General features: G+C 43.0%; 1 long non-coding RNA gene across 2 annotated transcripts in view; it reads left to right on the top strand.

Annotated features, from left to right (window-relative positions):
* Positions 1-1,926: 1,926 nt before the first annotated feature.
* LOC144683295 (uncharacterized) overlaps positions 1,927-21,617 on the top strand; it is a 52,355-nt gene continuing 32,664 nt past the window's right edge. For both annotated transcript variants that reach the window (XR_013577226.1, XR_013577225.1), the window contains exons 1-2: positions 1,927-2,021; positions 3,904-3,991. This is a non-coding gene — a long non-coding RNA (uncharacterized LOC144683295). The remainder of the gene's footprint in view (positions 2,022-3,903; positions 3,992-21,617) is intronic.

Consider the following 21,617-nt stretch of genomic DNA (forward strand, 5'->3'; position numbering starts at 1 on the left):
ACTGAATGCAATGCTCCGGCTGAGGGTAAACCAGTTCAATAAAAAGTTAACACAACTTCCTTGCTTTTATACTCTATGTCCATTTAATAAAGCATAGGATACTGTATGCTTTATTAAACACTCTCTCAACCAGTCCTGCCACCTTCAATGATTTATGCACATCTTCTCTCTGCTCCTGCATTCCCTTAAAAATTGTACCTTGTATTTTATATTGTCTCTCCATGTTCTTCCTACCAAAATGAATCACTTCACACTTCTCTGCTTTAAATTTCACCTGCCACTTGTCTGCCCATTCCACCAACTTGTCTGTCTTTTTGTAGTTCTACACTATCCTCCCCACAGTTCACAATGCTTCCAAATGAACAAATTATTCTCTAACAGCAGTCCATAATTTAGACAACGGGCCACATCCATTCTCATCCCATTGACATTGGTTTTCCTCCAGTTAATTATTCCTACTCTGGGTTGTTCCTGGTTCTTTTCAATAGTCAACCTATAGCTTTTGAGACAATAATTACTGCCCCCTAAATGTTCCCCTACTGACACTTGATCCACTTGGCCCACCTCACTCCCAAGAACTAGGCCTAGCAGTGCTTCCTTTCTTGTTGGCATGGAAACATACCACTGTAGGGAATTTTCTTGAACACACTCCTGAACTCTTGCCCCTCTCTGCCCTTTATACTACCACTACCCCAGTCTATATTTGGATAATTAAAGGCCCCATTATAAGTACTCTATAATTGTTGTACTTCTCTGTGGTTTTCTTGCAAATTTGTTCTTTTAGATCTTTCCCACTAGTTGGTGGCCTATAAACTTGCTGTAGCAATGTAATTGCACTTTTTTTGTTCCTTAGCTCTAGCTAAGTAGAATCTGGCCTGAATTTCATGCTACCCCAATGAAGGGTTTTTAGGTGGTGGGGGAGCGTGAAATAAAACAAATGGGCTTCCCGCTGGGTTCACGCCCGCTCCAACCTCTCAGCAATTTTACACTGGGGCAAATGAGGCCTCGGACGGGCCACCTGCCCTTGCCCAAATTGAGGCCCTTAAGGGGCAATTATTGGCTATTCAAGGGCTGTTTCCCACCAAGCCTCAATTTTAGGCTGGCAGGAGAATTTCCCAGGTGTGGGGGAAGCCCGCAAATGATCGGGCTTAGGTCATCCTGAGACCCCAAAAATTTACCTTTCCATCCAGTCCCACGTCTTAGGCTCCAACGTCTTCAGAAAGTTCCTCTTTTGTCCTTTGCAGCTTCTGTCGCTGCAGGGACTAGAGAGCTGCTGGCCAATTAGATTGGCAAATCCCGTGTTAGGGCACTTATTCAAGCTGAAATGGCTGTGGGGCAGGCAGAATCGGCAGTTTCGGATGGCGGGATGGGAAACCCTGCCATCTGAAATATCCTGACTTCTGTCCCTGACCCTTCTGGGACATATTCTCACTCCAGCACAGCAATGTTATCTTTAATCAATACTGCCACCGTTCCCCCTTTCCTTCCTTGCCAATCTTTCCTGAAAACCTTGTATCAGATCTGGATTGAACACATGGAGTTATAAAAAGCCTAACTCTCCTCTGCCAAAATGGCCCTTTATATTAGGGTCAATAGATAATTCCAGACTACTTTCCTCTTCTACTACTCATTCTTTAACAACCTCATTCAAACTCACATTTGACTAATCTTTTGGTCACCCCGCATAATATCTCCTTCTTTGGCTTTGCACCAAATTACCTTTAGAGCACTGGGTTTATTTTAGAGCCTATTTCTGCATTAAAGGCATCCTAGGAAAGCAAGTTGCCATGAGTGATTTTAACTCTTGGCGGAATCGGCCGCTCCCATTGTCTTAGCGGTCGTGAGCAGGCAATATGGCGAGAAGGTCAAAAATCAGTTTTACGCCGTTATGAAACCAGGTTGCGATCATCCACACCACCCGTCAAAGTCCTGATCATCTGATATCTCTGAAACACAAAACACAATAAGTCAAGTCTGAAGTTTGGGTTGAGCATCAACAAGACATTCGATGACAATTTATGGTGAGTGTAATGTGATGATTCAGTCTGCAACAATTGCAAATGTTCAATTTCAATTTCTGGGATTGAAAGGGACCATAAATGGGGATAGCAACACTTAAATCAAGACAAGGCTAATAATTGCCCACTCTACAACTCATCAGCTGAATGAAGTATGGAGGGCATCCATCATCACCCTCCACTTGGAAAAGCAACTTGCAAGATTCCTGGTATGGAACATTACACTTTATGGGTGAAAGAGTTGAACCCTCAATAAGACTGTGAGGAAGAGAATTAAAGCTTTTGAAATGTGGTTCTAGTGAAGGGTCTTTAGAATCAGCTGGGCAGAGCGAAGAACCAATTAATTTGTCTGCAGGGAAATCAGAATCCCAGCGTCTCATGGACTTTTAGCTAAAGTGAAGTGGAAATTGAAAAAGTGCGACCACTGGAAAAAGTTCAGTGAGAGTTTGGTGCTGGTGACAATAGAAGGTGAAACATCTGGAAAGAACAGGCCAAATTGGAGATGGACTGGATGGGTGGACAACATCAGAAACTGGACAGAGGGGAATGACAGTGGCACCCAGAATTGCAGTGAACTGAGAGAGATGCCTATGGCAACTCGTGGACAATGGCTAATTATACCTGGAAGAGAAATGCGCTGATTCTCCCTCTATTTAAATGAGTCAAAGGAAAATCAGTTAAGTGGGTTCTGTAACAGGCATATAATCCTTCTAATCCCATTTTCCTCTCTGGTTTCCCTCAAAGTGTTGGTCAATACCTAGGCAGTAAAAACAAAATCTACCCTATTGATTATTACTGAGGTACAGATTCATGAACTTCCTCCTGAACCTCAGTGCAGTGCCCATTCTACTTGTGAGAGATTAGACAGTGAGCATATCTACGGTGTTCACGTACGGGTATGTCATAGTCAAGCTCAATCCTGTACTCACTCAATGTTCGCACACACTCACTTTCCAGCAAAAGTCATTGGATTATAGTCAGGGGTCCCTCCACCACACCACCCACTTCCCAATTCTCATGGCTAGGGGGGAAAGAAGTCAAATAGGGTGTGGTGCATGGGTTTGAATTAGATTTAAGGACTTCAGGATAAACATTTCAGCAGCCAATCTTTATTGTACTCATTAAACAAATCTATGAACAACTCCAAACAAAAGGATCAAAGCAAATTGTGGAATTTGGCCAAGATGATTAGATGAATAGATGAATTCCTTAGATTTACAGATTCATATTTCAGCAATTTTGCAGTGTTATTTTCAAATTAAATCTAATTAGTGTAAAATGCAGTGAGGTCTTATCACATTATTTAATGAGTGATTACCCATTTGGCCACTTTGTCAGCTTTAATTCCCGTTATATCAAGCAGCATAGCAGCAAATAGCATTCCAAAGACCAAATTCTGTAATGTATATGTGTTGGTACAACATTTGAATAAGCGCAACCAATAATGAATTTATATTATGCTCTGAAAAGCCTTTTTTACCTCATGATCTGACACAACAGATTTTTGTATCCACTCAAAGACCAGGGCCTAAAATGTACAGTGGGTAGGAGAAGGTACACATAATACATGTGCCAGTATGTACTTGCCTGGGGTCTTCACTGCTGGCCACTAGCCTCCTCCCCCACCCCCACAAAGTTTGCAGGTTCAGAGACAATCCATTAGTTTTAATATCAGTCATGCTAACAGAACGAGAAGCACGTCTTGGGTGCCTGCCTTATTGGCAAGCTGCAAATTGCAGTGGTGGTTGCTGGTTCTGGGCAGGGGAAGGTGGGGTGGGGGGAGGGGAAGAGGCTCAAGGCTCTTCCCAGAAGAAACTTTAATGAGTCTCCAGTGATAGTGCTGAATTTATTATTTTTTAAACACACCTCATTCTTTGGATTCCAGGGCGGGATCGTGATCTGGATTCTCCTGGTGACCCTCACTTCCAGTATCTGCCTATCTGAGGAATTTCAAATAAAAGGATCAGAGCATGGTTGGTGGAATAGAATGTGACCATAACATTTCAGAGATGGATAAATCCCTTGAATTTGTAGATATATATTCCAACAAGACTAGAGTGTCATTTTCATATTACATTTAATAGGTGCAAAATGTAATGAGCTTTTATCACATTATTTAGTGATTGAATATTCACTTAATTTGGAGCTGGCCACTTTGTCAGATCTAATTCCCCAATTATGTTCAGCGGTATAACAGTAAGTAGAGTTACAATGATTAAATTATGTAATTTGTCTGTTCATGTGCAAGACCTGATCAAAGTCAGGCAAGTTGAAAACAACCAGACTAATGAACTGTTCAAAGTTTGGGTCTCTGAGAGGAATAATCTCTCATCTAGTGTTGTATTACCATTCGTCTACCTATCAAATCCATCAAAACAGGGGGTTCCTTCCATTCAGTCCCTACTCTTCTAATGCTGACGGGCTTGTTTGGGTTGCAAGTAGGCTCCCCAACCAACACACCATCCCAGAAGAAGGATAGAACTGCTGGATCTAGGAGCTGATCTAATTTCTCACCATTATGGTGAATTTTTATTAAAATTCATCCAAAATATGTGCTTGAAGGGCTACATATTTTATGGTCTCCAGGGGACATGGCTAGATTTTCACTCCAGAAGCAAGTAGTTCAAGTCAGGAAATCTCCCAACTCACCAGACTTGCCTCAGTAGAAAGGCCCCCGAATGGTACGATTTTTGCTCTGGTGTTGGGGGTGGGGTGGTGGGGGGGATGTAGGTGGTGGTGCTGGAGTGGGATAGAGTCAGGCCCACTGCCCCAGAAGCACATTAGAGATGGTCACAGGGGTAGCTGAGTGCCATGGTGGGCTGGTTAAAAGCTAAGTATACTAAATGATGCCATCCAGTTCTAAGAGCTCTTACACCTGCCCTTATTATGTATGCTTGGCTGATAGCCCAGGCTCATAAAAGGACTTTCTCAGTAGGGGTTGTGTTTTCACAGTTGGTGAGGGTTGTTGACTTTGCTTGATTGACATCTTTAAGTGGTTATAATCAATTGTTCTTTCTGTGATCTCTTTTGTCAATGTATATTTGCACATGATTAAAAGTTGTGAAGTATTCAAAACCTCTGATGCTGATACTTCAATGGTCTGTCTGATTGATACTTCTGCAGGCTTGTAGGAACAGCTGATTTGTTTCCAAAAGATTTGTGAATAAGTTTTTTTTCTGAGCAGTTCAACACTTGCCATTGTTACTATTCGGTTCGTTGGTTCTGTTCAGAGTGTTTGGGTGAATGGGCATGGAAGGGCCATGAGTTGGCATGGAGTGTATGAGGGGCCATTGGGGGTGGGTGGGTGGCAGGAATTGGCATGGGGGCCATAAGGGGACATGGGGTTGGATGGGGACATGAGTTTTCATTGCAATGGAATAGAGGGGGCATGGGAGGGGCATTGAAGCATTTGTGTAAGGCCTTCTTATCTTACTGTTCAAAAGGTTCCTGCATCCAGACTATGGTTCATAACTTCTCTGAGGGGCCAAGAACCACAAGTCATCCAGAAACTGGCCTGACTCCATGAAAATTGCAGGTGATAGAAGATGCCTACCCTGCAATAGAGCCAGCCAAGTCAGGGGTGCAGGGTGAGAGCTCTCTACCCGCCCCCTTATCCCATTATCAGCAAAAATTTGGGGCACCAGGAATGGAGGCGGAAATCCTAGAATCGGGTCCTGCACACCAGTTTTAAATGGTTCCGTAATCATTTCAACTCTGCAAAAATAGGTGCCCTAAAGTATGATAAAGAGTATGAAATGTACCCTGTGAGACAGCTTGTAAATTAGAATCCTTAAATACATAGAGCTATTGACTGGACTGAGTCTATTTCACTCACTGTCAACATCTGGCTCTTCACATTAGTAAACACTATAATTCAGCAGCTGTGAAGTGGCAAGAAAATATAGAGAATAATTCAAAAATTAGATGGTAACACAGCACCAATGCAGGAACAATGGGCAGGATTTTCCACACCCGCCCACCGCCGGGATCATCCGGTCCCACCGCAAGTCAGTGGACTTCTGGCTGGGGCGCTGCCTCACCCACAGTGGCTCCCGCCCACGACGGGGCTGGAAAATCCCGGCCAATCGTGTCTGGGAGACCTAGGAGTCCTTGTAGATTCAATGCTCAACAAGTCCAGTTAATGCCCAGAGCAATCAAAAGCATGGCTAAAACAAGTCAGGAAGCTGTGGTGAATCTGTTATATCACATCTTGAGTACCAGTCACCAAAGAAAGGGAGACATTCAAAGTACTAGAGGTAGTGCAGAGAAGAGGCTAATCTGTATTGTCAAAAGACTGAAAAATGAGGAAAGATTAGAGAAACTTTGGCTGTGAAGTGATCTTATAATGGTATACAAGATAGTAAATGGTATAATGGTTCTTCAGGCCAAAGATAATAAGAAAATGTTATGGACTTCCAGTTAGAGTGGGGGAAGCAAAAATCCTGAAATCATTTAAGAAATAATTACATGTGGCTGAGGGGGGTGGGTGGGGAAGAGGATGGGAGAGGAAGTGAAGGAATGGAGGGTTGTTCTTTATGGATTTAATAAGATTTTCCAAATAGGCTTCCTCATCTGTAAGTACCTTGCTGTCTTGTGATATGCCCGTATATTTCCTCTCAATTCCAATGATAGAAAATACCATATCATTAGATCACTTTGTCCGGCTAAACAACTATCCAGATGCACTTACAGATAAACGATTTGCAGAAGGAAATGTAAATGACTAGTTGTGCTGTACAGCACAACTAGTCATTTACATTTCAGTCAACCACCATGTACTGTTGAAAACAGTTTATAATTCTTCCCATTTCTCTTGAAAGCTAATGAAGAGATATTGGTGATTACTTATAATTTCATGATAGATTGAATTCCCTGCTGTTGTAGAATTAGCTGATTTACATTGCTTTGAAATCCACCAGGTTACAGCCCAGACAGAAATTGAAAATTAACTTAATCCAATTTTCTACATAATTGAAGTACATAAGCATTACGACCTATCTCTGCCTGTAATGGAATGACAAAAAAATTCAACAATGCAAGAAGATTCTGGGTTCTAATTTTTTCTCCTATTCAGTTTGAACAGTCCCCTGACTCACATAGCTACTCATTTTAGCAACTGACAATAATTGGAAATGATCCTATCTGACCCTGAGCTGAGTTTTTTGTCCCCATACTGTCACCATCACCAAGGTTGCCCATTTCTATCCCTGTAGCTCTGACCTTTCTACCTCAGCTTATGTGCCACTAAAACCTTCATCCATACCTTTGATATCTCCGGACTTGGCCATCCAATGCTTTCTCGGTGTTCTACTGTCCTCCACTCCCGATAAGCTTCAAGTCACCCTAAACATATCCTAACCTGCACTGTCCAGATGCTCCATTGTTCCTATGCTTACTGATCGACAATTTTTCCCAGTTTCCCAACACCTCAAACTTAAAATTCTTATAATTGTACTTAAATCCCCCCATGACCTTGTCCATCTCAATTTCTGTAAGCATCGCCAGTCCTAAAAACTGCTAAATAAAGGTGCAATATAATTTGTTAATAAAGATAGCTTTCTATATATAAGGGCAATTTTAACCCTGCCTTCCCTACAGTAACCAGGCAAACAGGCAGTTAGAATTCCCCTTGAGACTCATCCATCAACATCCTCCACTGATCCTATGGGCTAGACCAGATGGACACCCACTAGAAACTAATTGGGGTATTTTTTATGTATGCAGATCAGGCTCCATTGATATCATTGAGCATGACTGCTTTTTTAACTGTGAACCTGAGGGTAGCAGCTAGTTCAGCTGCTGTTAGAGAATTTAGAGCCCATTTTAGGACTGATTTACTAACAATCTAAGAGACAGATCTAACAAAATGAAAATTATTTCTTCTTCACATTTATGAATTTGGTAGTTAGGGAATACCACACATTCTAAAAGACTGAAGATTGTAGAAGGAAGGACAAACTGAGTAAGGTATAGTGTAATTCACAGTACTGAGGTAATGGTAGAGTATGGCCTGGATTTTTGCCAAGTCAGGAGGACTCGGGAGCCCATTAAAAGTGGCGGCAGGACCCAATTCTGGGATTCGAGCAATTTTCATCAGTGCGGGATAAGGGTGCAGGCAGTCAGGCCGCATGCAACACTTCCACCCTTGCAGGCTGTTTAAACCCCTGACAATTTTAGTGGAGGCAGACCTCTTTCGTAAGTAGACATGGTTCATGGTCTCTCAGAGGGGACATGAATCATGGAAGAGCCCCAGTTCCAAGTGGGGAATCAAAAAAACAGCCACCTGTTGTTGGAATTCTTTCATTGACAGGCTTTGAAATACAAAAAAAAAATCTGTTCTTTCAGTTTCAATAGTTAAATGCTGTATTATAGGTTAGATGTGTTTTTACTGCAATGATTGATTATAGGGCTTCATCCTGCAGGTAAGTTAACCATTACATTGGTCAGCTTTACATGGGGCAGGATTTTATGCGTCGGTGAGTTGGGGTGGGGCCGGCTCACCGATGCGTAAAATGATGCGCGGTGATGTCGGGGGGAACTCCCGACATCACCGTGCCCCAATTAAATTTTCAGGAAGGCGGGGGCGCAGCAAAATGAGCTGCACGTCCGCTGACCTGTCAATGGCCAATTGAGACCATTGACAGAGGCAATTAACTAATTAAAGGACCTGCCCGTCCAACCTTAAGGTTGGTGGGCAGGCCAGGAGCCCCGGCGCAAATTGGAAAAAGCATGAAACCTCACCCACAGGCGGGATAAAGTTTTTGTGAAAATTATGGACATGTCCCAACTCATGTGACATTGTCACATGAGGGGACATGTTAGGGAAATTTTATTTTTCTATTTTTATCTTTTTGACATTTACAGTCAATCTCCCTGAGACTGCACTTTGCTCAAGGAGATGAGTGCACTCTTTTGTGCGCATGCGCGAAAGAGCGCACTCTCGATTTTGGGATCCCCCCCCCGACCTGCCCGCACATGGAGTGCATAGCGCTTCTCTGTGGATGTCACGCTGAACGGGCCTTAATTGGCCCGCCCATGTAAAAAGGCGCCGCGCCCCCGATCGGAAGCGCACCTGTGCGCGCCCACCATTCAACTTCTCCCCAGACAGGGGGCAAATTCAGCCGATGGTGTTATGATCTCCATGGAGAAACCATAAACCAAAGTAATTAAATTTACTGAGTCGCCCCCAAATGAAGGATTTCACTTTTTGAACTTTAACATGAATCAGAACCAACGTAACTTAAACATGAATTAGAAGGCAAATGCTATTTTAATAAAAAAGGTTAAATTTCACTTTACATGGTCAATACAGCAAATATACATTTTACACAAAAACAAGCATTCCCCTTCAGCATGTATGGCATTATGTAGCTACCCAGTTCCACAAAATGCTGTTCTTTATTCACACAGGTAGGTCAGGAGTCCTATCCAACAACAACTATCACCCCTGAGCTTCAAGGGTGCAATTATTGTCATCAAGGCACACTTCTATGAAACCTCTCTCCCTCAGGTCATGACAATCCTGATCGTGTAGTTCTCCAGAATTCCTTTTCAATTGACTAATTAATAACATCCCGTTTCGTGGTTTGGCCACTTCTGGTAAAACACCCAGCTCTTTAGCGTCTCCAAGCTACTCGCACAGCTTTCCAGGTTTTAGGCCTTTTTAACCAGCTCGCACAGAGCCCCCAAGAGCTTCTGTCTTTTTCTCTGCTAAGAAGAAAAACTGACATCTTTCTGAGAGAGATTTACTCCTTCTCACAAAAATCCTGAGTTTCTCTTTTTGTCTTTGTGTCTGCACCTGTGTGCTCCACAGCCTCTAACTCTCCTTTATTTTGCAACACTGGCCACAGCTCTGTCTTAACTTCCTCTCTGTTGGTACTGCTTCCAGATCAAGGGTCACTAGGTCACATGGACCAATATTTCTTATTATCCAAGAAAATTACAATTGATCCACTTACGATTGATGCAAACTCTTATAAATCATTTTTAAACATTCTTAAAAGCAATTACAGACTCCACAGCGATTTTAAAGAAATTACAAATTTTCCTTACTTTACTGCCTCTGGGTCAAAGACTGTTACAGAAGTGCTCTTATGCATTGTTAGGAAATAGAGATAGTTTGAAGTAAATAATATGTGTATTTGGAGGTGTTAGGAATTAGGTGTATTTTTAAGTTTAAGTTTAATTTGTATTTCTGTATTTTATAGGATAAGAGGATGAAACCTGAGTTTTAGTTTCATTTTAAAAGATGCCTGCATTTTAATGAGATTTTATGATTCTTGAAAGGGAGTTAAAACAAACAAGGTAGAAAAAAACTGTGGTGTTGCCTAGCAACAGGGATCCAGAGAGCAAGGCCTCTCACACACACAGGCAGAGAAACCAAAAGCAGTTTGAGTTCAGTTGGTCAGCATGCTCTAAAGTCAAAAGGAGTTGTCAACAGAAGCAGCATAGGAGTGGGACAGATAGCAAGTCCCAAACTAAAGTTGAAGCTAGCTTCCAGGAGAAGAAGGACACAGGAGAGGGAACTGCAAAGAGCAGGTTCCAAAATCTAAAGTAGAAAGCCACCAAATCCAGGGGATTAAAACAGAAAGGCCTTAAGAGGACAGTTTAGTCAAAGAACAAGGTCAGGAACCTGGAAAAGGGCTTGTTAAGTGAAGTTTGAGTGAGGAGCAGAGAAAGGCTCCAGGCTTGAAGAGAGAAAGCTGCAGGATGCAGACTTAATGCAAAAATAAGCTTGCGAGAAGTCAGAAGATCCAAGGAGACAGTTCAAGGTCTGTAACTCTTTATTATGGGCATGTGAAGCAGTGGTGTTCTGTTGGCATGGCTGAGTCAGTGAGAGAGAGAGTGTGTGGAAGGAAGCTCGAATGCACGTGGCAATCCAGGAGAGCTCGAAACCCAGTGGACTCTTGTGGAAGGTGTCTGAGAGAAAGTGTAGTTTGAGAAAAGATTCCAAAGTGAGCTCTTCAAAAGTGGGGATTGGAAACCCCATGTAAAAGGCAGAGTTCAGTGAGACCAATTGGCTCATGGTGAGACAGCGTCTGGGGGGGAGCTGAGGAGAGATCTATAGCATCTGTTTTGGGTGGCATCTGTCACTTTGTTTCAGAGTGTGGTGTGTCTGACTACAGGTCACCTATTAGTTTACATGGATTGTATACTTACTGTGAACATTAGAGTGTAAGGTAGCTTTTGTAACTTATGTTATCCTTACAAATCTGTATATAACTGTAAAAGAATAGCTGTGGGTGAAGGGATATTGTAAAAAATTCATCTTTACCTGTTTAATAAATGCTTTATTCTTTTGTTAAAAGTTCATCAGCTGACTCCTGTGACTCTGTTCAGTAGCCACTCTCCACATACCTAAACAAAAAATAAAAGTTAGGATCTATCAAGCAGGTTCCACCCTGGGATCTGGCTTGTCCAGTAGCAACATTAGCTGGGATCATAACAGCATTCAAAATTGAAGAAAACACTGTTTGGGATCTCTAATGTAATAATCTGAAGTAATTTAAATGCCCAAAGGTCCAGAACTATTTATCTCAGCAGGGGGCTTTGTTTACATTTTAATTAGCGTTTTAAGAGGTTATTAAAGGATTATCAGCCTTTGATGTGAAATAGATGTTTGATTGACTACTAGAGGGGGTTTAAATTCTTGAATGGGTTTTCTCAATGAGAGTTTTTTCAGAATGAAGTGTGTTTGAGTGAGAACTCTTACTAGGTTGTTAGAAGTTTTTTCATCTCCAATTCAAAGACATGGCTCCTGAAGTCTGCCCATAGTGGGTACTTGGTGAGTGGATACGGGAAGATACATGGGGAGGCATAGAAGAGGTTTGAGTGATTGGAAGGGGGTGAGGGGTAAGAGTTTTAGGGCCTGACATTTATCATTAAAACTGGGCCGATATCCCAGTAAACGGAGGTGAGCTTCCTGGCCATCCACTCAGCTCTATTGTCACATCTGGCCCCACTTCCCTGGAATAAAAATATGGTGGGTGCAGATCTTTTTGAAGGAGATGGGTCTGCTAAGTTTGGAAGTTTTCTGACCCAACCTTTCTGCCTCCTCCCCGAAATCTGATCCCAAGAGTTAGAATTGGAAATGGTGCAATAAATCTTTAATGCAACATAGACAAGGTGTCAGTTAATATAAAGTTTACAGCAATCAACATAATATAGATTTTTAGTTACTGTCACAGAAGTATAATAACTCTCGTAATGTTATTATGAATTATTGTAAAAGCAGGTTAACAGAAGGTTTGGAAAGTTTCTGTGTGTGTCCGGGATTTAATTGAATTGGAGACAGCTGGTCTAGAGGCTTTGATTCATCAAAAAAAGCTATGTTTGAAATGCTAAACACGTAAACATGGCTGAAGTCTTAGAACATAAGGTGAGGAGAATTTGAATTTTTAGATAAATCAGGGCAGTTTGAATTTCAAAGAGATGGTGGGATGTTTATACCTAGCCAGAGAAGCTAGGCCAAGCAATGTGTTTATTTTTCCCAAAGGTTACTGACAATATTAGCACCATGAAAAGATTTATATTATGAGAAAGGTGAAGTTCTAAAAACATGTGGGAACAATAGAGTTTACATTAAAAAAGAGAGACATGTATAAAGGAGAATGAGGCCATATATTAAGGAAGGCATTGTAAGATCTAACAGAAGTGTGAGAAGCCTCCAGTATTTGTGCATTAAGCTTGCTGTCTACAGAAACCAATGCTGGAAAAGGCCACTTTGAATTCTGCTGTCCAGAGTATTATGTTGACTTGCTTGGATCTGTTTAAAATATTTTTTTTTAACTGTTGCCTTAAACGGGGGTGTAACTGGAAGCCAGCTTAATTAGGAGTTTTAGGAGTTATTATAGTAGTGACGTGTAGACCTATGTATATGCTTGAGATATTTTCTTCTGTTAATAAATGTTTAATTTAGTTTTCTAAAAAATCTTTGAAGCCTTGATGGACTCATTCCTTCTGAATTCAGGGCACGCATCTCGAAATAAACACAAATTGCAAAACCATTGTGATATTGTAATCAAGTCTCTCTCGTGGATTTGATCTGCCTGGCACACACCATCTGCCGCGTCATAACAGTTACTTTGTTGGTTCTTAAAATTTATAGGGTGTTGTGGTTCCCTTCGTATGGTATGATTAATATTTTGGTTAGTGAATCAATTTACTTTAGTAAGCCAAACAACGGTAAACTTGAAGCTGACAATATGACAGGACGTAAATCAGCTCAGTCTGAGGATGGATGACTGAATAAGTTGCCCTGACCCTGATGTCATGCTCCTGAATAAATTGTTTCTTATCTCTATTGAGCTGAAAGCTTTGTTTCCACCACCACACACACTGCAAGTCCATTTGATTTATTCATTTTCAATGTCAGGAAATGAATTAAAATTATTTGAGGCAGGAACATGTTGGGAGACTAATGGAATGGTTAATTACAAGCAGAATATATACACAGAGCAGCTGAATTCTAGGCGAGGCTAATGAAGTACATAAGACAGTTCTGGACAGCAACACTCAGTGACTGTGTGTAAATATCTTTGGTTTGAATACTCAATCATACTGTCTAATTTCCAGCAGTGAGATGGATTACAGTCTGATATGATATATACTTCTTACTGCTGATAGCAATCTGGACTTACTATTCCCTCTCCATTACAGGTATAAACCTACCAATCCCACAGTTGCATATACTTGGTACTGTGCTTACAAATCACTCTAACCCAATTGAAAGAGTGATGACTCTAGAGGTCTCCTTGATAACTTTCTTCCTTATGCTATGAAGGTTTTGACCTTGGCTGGGAATCTGTGAGCATCAAATGTCCTCTGGTGCCTCATCCAAGTGGCTGTTTTGCACATACACGTCTGGAGAGTGAAGGTGTGGGTTTAACCAAATACAAAGGATATCATAGTTGGCTTTGTAGGCTCATAGGCACAATTCTTCCAACAGTGTTGAGTAGCAGGAACAAGGGGTAATTTTTCTCTCTCTAGTTCAAGGGTGCTGAGGCCAATTATAGTGCCCAAACTGGTGTCCTGGGTGGGATGGACTAACTCAGTGCAGAACAGGGATTTAATTTAGATCCTTTATGGCCTGTGGGCAGGATTTTCGGGTGGGTCCAGGAGCAGCCGGGAAACGGCCTGCCTCCCACAATCAGCCCCCAACCACAATTTCATGCTGGCTGGCCATTAATTGGTGCACTGAAAGGCTCAACGCTGCTGGGGTGGGAGGAGTGCAAACGCAAAAGTCTGCACATTTGCAGGGAAGCGCACATGAAAGCTCCCTGAAGGCAGGGAGATGCCTCAGGGAGCTGAACAATTTTAAAATCAAAAATAAATATTTTTAAAATCAGAAAAAAGTGTCCCGACATGGGACTAACTCACAAAAACATAAGCAGAATAAAAATTCTGCCCAAAAATTTATATTTATTCTTTATTTAATTGTGGAAACCTCAACCCAACTGTGGATGAGGTTTGCTAAAAAATCAAAAGGCCGCCTGGCTCATTCGCCCGCCTGCCAACCATAATTAATTGATTAAGGGTCTTAATAGACCTCTTAATTGTCAGCGGGCACGCTGCAGACTCTTGCATGCGCCCGCCGACCGAAATATCATGCAAGTGCGCGATGACATCAGGACGCTTGCCTGACATCATTATGCACTATTTTACGCCCGATCATGTTGGGCACGCACCCACCCGGGGAACGTAAAATCCTGCCCTATATGTTTCTGTGCCACCATAAACTGTGTCTTTATTCAATGACCATGAGAAGGGCCCCTAACAGAATGTTCATGCTTTACAAAATTTGGTGGATAATTGCAGCATCAAAATATGGTAATCCAGTTCAGCAGGGGAATATCTTCTGATTCATCCATAGATGCAATTTTATACACATTAACTACAGGACATTGTCACTGCAAATGTTCAGATCTGATGAATACCAGTGATAACATTGTGGTGAGAAATAAATGAATATACAATTGTCTATTATACGTTGTAATCTGGTAAAGGGAATAGAATTGGAGGAAATGCATATTTACTGAATTGTGTGTTCTGCTCCTTCAATGTTACTCTGTCCTCTCATATCCCTCCACTATTGTTCCTGCTTCTGATGTTCTCTTGTTACAGATATTTTCTGACTTCAGTGTTCCAGAATATAATTGATATTTTCAGTATGTTTGATGTCTCCCTGTGACTGACATTTATCAGAGTCTCTGTGCCGTTTTCCTAGTTTGAGTGAATTGCACAGCAAGGGAGTTCTGACAACATCACAAACCTGAATATAGTTTATTCTGACCTGGAGGCATTCTCTTCACATTTACATAGTTTCATGTATTGACAACAGCACTCCAATAGACTATATCCAGCATTGCTATTAATAACACAATCACCTATAGTTTAACAGCCCCACATTCAGGGAGACGTCAGCTGTCCTCTCTTTCTCTGGTCGAATGGATGTTGTGTGTCTCAGGTGTGCCTTAGAAGAGTCGATACCTATTATTGATTTCTTTCGTGCTGTCCAATTGTGGTGTTATGAAAGCTGTCAGCTTAATGTAAACTGTGATATTTTAACAAGCCATTGAGTGGCAATGCTGTGACTGACAGGGATTGGCAACCATCACAGGCTCTAGTTACAGTGGGAAATATGAGATCAGATTAACTCATTAAGTACCAAATCATCTGTACAGGATTCAAACAGAGTGAAATCACTTTGGGCGGAATTTTCCATTTTTGAGACCAAGTGTGGTGGCGGGTGGGATTCGTGGCACATTTCCCACTGGGCGGCGGGGTGGCATTTCATGCCCAATTTCACACTCAGAAACTCATTAAATATCCATCGGCAAGTAACTCTCCAAATCACATGGTTGGGTGGGCACTGATTCGTCCGCCCTGCCATTACCTAATGGGGTCAAAAATCTGGGCCCCATGTTTAAACACCACCTGAACACATATTCACTCTCTCCAGCCCAGCTGAATGGAGGGGATGTCTCAAGGGGATGGCTGCATCCTAGAAGAAAGCTGCACTGAAGTTCAGTAAAGGGTCCCCGAGATCTTAGCCCTCTAGAGGATGCCCGCCAAAGTCATCAAAGACAACAGGGCGTAGTGGTCAGCAGGCTGCCTCCACCTCTACTCTGGATGTCGGGGATGCACCTAGACGTAGAGGTAGGGTTACAAAAATTAGAAGCTTTGACATCACTTCTGGATCACTGGTGTTCAATTACTGTTTATATCATGCACCTTTGTAAATACATTTGCTGTTCATGAGAATAATCTCTTCATTTGAAAGCATCGTGTATATGCATTTATGTGCCCTCTTATTGCGAGGGTGAGCCATGCTCCCACTCGGTAATCGCCTCCCTTTCTGAGCCTCACATTCATGTGATGTGTAGCTGACTCATGATAGTTATTCTAGCCTTGTGTTATGAGAGGAAGGTGTGTCTAACTCTTTACTGGAATTGTCAGCAAATGCGTTACTAACCAAACTGCTTAGAAGACAACATGGAGTTAGGTATGCTCAATAGCCTTTGATGATTAGCTGTAATTGTTTCTCCAAATGAGAAGGTTGCCTTTATTGGTGGTGCCAAAGCACAAGGCCTGCAGCCATAATGCTCTCTCTAACCATACGTGCATCTCAGTGTCTGCTGAAAGTTTCTCATAAAGGTGGTGACGACTGCATAAAGTTCTTTGATGCAGCTTTTGCGTTGTTGTGCCCACTTTCCCTTCCCAGGGAACATTGATACAGGGTTAGCCACTGATGTTTCCAGAGATTAGGGCCTGAGATGAGGGTTGAAAATGCAAGTCTGAATGCTGAACATGTTCTCGATGCCACTGATTGTAAAGGCCTTTCAGTGCACTGGCATAGCACTAAGGGACAGATAGAATTTGGCTGTGTCTCGTTGCCTGTACCTTAATCCTCCTGGAATCTTGTGCCTATCAGTGTGGTACTGGCAGTCTTTCAAGACGTGCTTATTCAAGGGCATCTCACGTGGAAGCCACCCTCACCTCCCAATTCAGGTTTCTGCCCTTTCTGCTCTTCATCGTCTGAGGAGCTCTTAGTTTCCTCCATATCTCCCTCTGGCAAGGGATCTCCCCTTTGTAGCACCAAGTTAATGTTAATGAACATCAGGGGGTGGTGCCATGGAGCTCTCAAAGCCACAAGTGTGCAATCGATTGCACCCTCTAGGGAAACCTGAGATAGCTGCAAACCCCAAAAATCTAGCAGCCTTGCTAGCTTCATCGAGTGTGAACTTCACATAATGATGAGCCTATGATAGAGGGCATCGGTCACCTCCCTGATACATTTATGTGCTGAGGACTATGGGACGCCACATAGATCCTTTGTGGATCCCTGGAATAATCCACAGGCAAAAAAGTTAAGCACCTTAGGGCCAATGGCAGTGGATGTCCTCCCAGTCCATGGGCCACTAGATCCTCCCACAAAATGGGGCAGATATGATCTACCATATCTTTGACAAGTGCAGAGAAGCGTGGTATTGTCTTTTGCTCATCTCCAGATAGAAAAGTATTCTTCAATAGACCTTTGGTCGTGTGAGTCACCTCTGTGGAATGGGTCTAACCTTCACATCCTTTGGATGTTGCTGGGGCTCCTCTGGACCATGGACCTCCTTTGGGCTAGGCAGTGCAGGGCCCTTCTCCTTCTCAAGTGGATCATTGCCATCAAGAAGGCAGCATTGAGCACAGGCTCCATTATTCAATCCTCCTTCTCCCTGGGGAATGATAGATGCAACCGATTAATGAGCTCTGGGCAAATATAGTAGACTTCCCACGCACAAACAGAAAGAATATGTCATACCCTAGAGCTGTGTCTGCACTACTAGCTTTAAGCTGATACCTTGCAGCTGAGGCGCACACTCACAGATTCAGGTGACCAAGATACCAACCCTGATATTTGACATCTCAATCCCACAGAGGTTGGAACGGATTTAGACACCTTCATGAAATGTGCCACCTTACCAATGACATTCCTGCAATCTCTCATCTGGTATGTTGATGAAGCTCAGTTTGCACTTCTGTAATGACTGAATGCCCTTTGGCCCATGATCCATGCCAATTGAAGAAATCACATTAGAGGCTTTCATTGATGATCTGGCAGATATGCAGCAGCTGTGCTTCCTTAACGGTTGCCTGCATTTTCTGTTAATGCTCAAATGGGTGAAGCCACTGACTCCTGCAGTCTCTTGTTAAAGCGCAACAAAAGGCAATAGCTCCAATTGCACCTTCTCAAGGGAGTCTTCCTGTTTTCTCTGAGCTCTGACTCTATTTCAATGTTGAGACTCCAAGCAGTTTGAGGGTGCCCCTGAAAGGGTCCCTGAGTGCAGCCTTGGGCTCCTCCCACACTGCCTCAGACTCCTCCTGTGCAGATTCTTTTTCAGTTTTGATTTCAAACTGCGCAACTGCTTCAGGCTTTCAAGATGATGGTGCTGCAGTTTTACTTTGAGACCAGCTTCGACCCTCCCCCTGTTGGCGCTCGGGTCCTTCTAATCTTCCTGGAACCCCACGGTGTGCAAGTAGAGCTTCCTTCAGTTGTTCTCCAGCCTCCCCCAGTAATCCTGGATCCCATTGTTATTGTGGTGGATATTCCAACCCTCTCCCTGAACCCATCACTGTTGATGTCCCCATGCCCAATATGGAGCTCACCCCTCCCCATATAAAGGCTGTGTGCACAGTCACATACGGAGAAGAACACCCCCAGGAGAGTTCTGAATCCCCCCTTTATTACGTATTCCACATTTGCAGGCTGCAGTCGCCTCCCCTAACCATGACCACTGCATCTGCAGCCCAGTACCAAGCCAGATAAGCCCATGGTCACTGACTGTAGGACCATGACCACACCCTGCACACCAAGCTGTGGCTTATCCCAATTGAACACACAGCCCTTGCCCTTCCCTGGAGCGGGACTACAATGTGCATGTCATGAATAGCCCTGGATCATGGACCGCAAAGCCCAGGACTGCCTTTAATGTCTCACCCTGACTATAAGGACCACAAAGCCCAAGACTGCCTTTAATCTCTCACCCCCAACCTCTTGGCCCCAGACCATGAAATATGACTGCCTTTCAATGAGCTCTCCCATTCCTTTTTTACTGATGACAACAGTCTTCCTCCCCACCGCTGCATGAGTCTTTGCGCAACTCATCCCTCTTGTGCAAGCCCTTCCCCTCCCCACCTCCATGAGTCTCTGTGCAACCCGTCCCTCATGTGCAAGCCCTTCCCCTCCCCACCTCCATGAGTCTCTGTGCAACTCATCCCTCTTGTGCAATACTAACACAAATGCAACCCCCACCCCCCCCCCACCCCACCCTCCCCTCCCCACCCCACCCTCCCCTCCCCACCCCACCCTCCCCTCCCCTCCCATTCATACAGTTTGATTCTCATCCACCCTTTATGTTTCTGAATTCTAGTCTTCCATGTCGGGCTCTAGCTTCCTCATCCTTGGTCTCCCCTCTACCCGACATCGTCTCCCCTCCCCTCTCCAACCCCATCATTGTCCCTCATGCCTCCTTCTTCCTTCCCCCACCTCCAACCCCACCATTGCCCATTGTCCCCCTCTGTCTCTGTCTTCCACTTCCAACCACGCCCTTCCTGCCCCCCCAAAACCAGGTCACAATGCTGGCCTCTGTCCCATAGTGCTGCCCTGCCTGAGCCCCCCAGAAGACACCCTCCCAGAATATGGAGGGAGCTGGTGAGCAGACCAACCCTACACCCCCACCAGTGTGGCATCTCACTAGCACTGGTGAGAACCTGGAGAAATGCTGCTGCATGTAGGCTTTGAATGTTGCACTCATCTCAAAGTCACGAGCAAACAGAGGGCTAACTGCATGCTACTCATTTCCAAACATGATGCAGATGAATCTAATTTCCCACTGTCCCAAGACTGGGAGGGGGAACGTAACTCCAGCAATCGAGCATTCATAACACGGTAATGCCTGCAAATGGCATTCCCAACTTGGATCAGTGGGAAACCCGATCAACCATCAGCCCACCATAAAAGTGGTGAGAGGAAAATTCGAAACTGATTTCCCGCCAGTGGGAATCCGAATTTTGGTCTTGTTACGACCACAGCCCATGTTATGTCCTGAGCAAGCTAAATCCCAGGTGAAATTTGTCTTCCTGATCATAGCCTTTTTTTTTGTATTTTGAAAATGAGGGAAAAAACTACTGATCCCAGAAGCATAGAATCCCGTAACACTTTTAGGATTTTAAAATTAAAAGATTTATTAACAAGAAGGAAACAAACTTAAGCACACAGTTAAAGTTTCACAGTTAAAACAGATTTGCAAAACATCCCCCCAAAAAACTCATTTGGTCAGAATACACAAGTAAACTACTTGGCAACAACTCCCTTATATATTTTTAACCATAAAAATCGAGTAATATTACCCAAGGCAAAAACTGCTGCCACTTTAGTAAAGGTATACCACGCGACTTCTCACTCTCTTCCACTCTGCTGTGGAATCCAAAAGAAAGGTTCAGAAACAGACAGCTTTCCGAAAACAAAGACTTATCTGGCTTGAAATCTCGATGGCTGCTTCAAATTCACAACTTTCAAAACTTCTCCCAGCACAGATCTGGTCTCAGGACATTTCCCCTACACAGCCACCCAACTCAGCTCAGCATCTTTCCTTAAATATCCTTTTCCTCTTTCATCTTAGATTCCATTGCCCTAAGCATATCGTGGAACTCAACTTTTCCAAAATATAAAAATCTTTCATGTTTTCCTATTGCTTCCACTTTCAGGTCAAATAAAATTTAATAACCTTCCTTTGTTTACTTATGAAACCTTTGTATGTTGTAAAAGTTCCTTGTCACTTCTAAACTCCCTTTTGAAAATTGAGCTGAAAAGTCAAATTCCTACTTATAATGCAAATTTCAAACCCAACCTATTTACTTGAAATCCAACTTCACCATGGCCTCTCATTACAAATGCATGCATCTAGCTCATTTACCTTTCATTTCTCAGTTCACACAGACAAGCTGTCTTTACTAACCTCCCCCTCCCCCTCCCCCCCCACCCCAGTTTAATTAATCATGGACACACATACACATACACACAGCCTTCTTTACAGAATACCACTATATTCCACCATAGATATAACAAAAGTATCATCCAACTTCAGTCTCTCTCCAAAGTGTCCACTTCCGCCTGCCACAAAATTCCACCACTCCTCCCTGATCTGTTGTTTAGTCAATGAACTTAATTGCAAAGGATGCCCCAATGCCAATTCCAAGACTTTTTGTGAGTCATAGATCCTGAAGAATAGCAAGAACCAAAGGGTAAATTTTCTGATTGCTTGCTCCTAACATGGAACTTCACTTACCAGAATGCAAATTAGGAAGTAATGCATGTGGAGACTACCATTGTCCATTTAGTAATATTAGTGGATCAAATTATGAGCAGTTCGCTGGTGTGGAATTTGCTGATTTTCTTTCTCAACAAGGGAGGCTTTACTTCAGGTATGCATAATTACAAAATTTAGTGTAGATACTCCAAGAGACTGCACAAATGAAACATAGACAGGGAAATGATTAGTGTAGAGAGAGCTTTACTCTGCTTCAAAAGAATGATGTACCTCATGTGGGGAT

This window comes from Cetorhinus maximus, chromosome 8 (genome assembly GCF_964194155.1).
Source record: "Cetorhinus maximus chromosome 8, sCetMax3.hap1.1, whole genome shotgun sequence".
Lineage (NCBI taxonomy): Eukaryota > Metazoa > Chordata > Chondrichthyes > Lamniformes > Cetorhinidae > Cetorhinus > Cetorhinus maximus.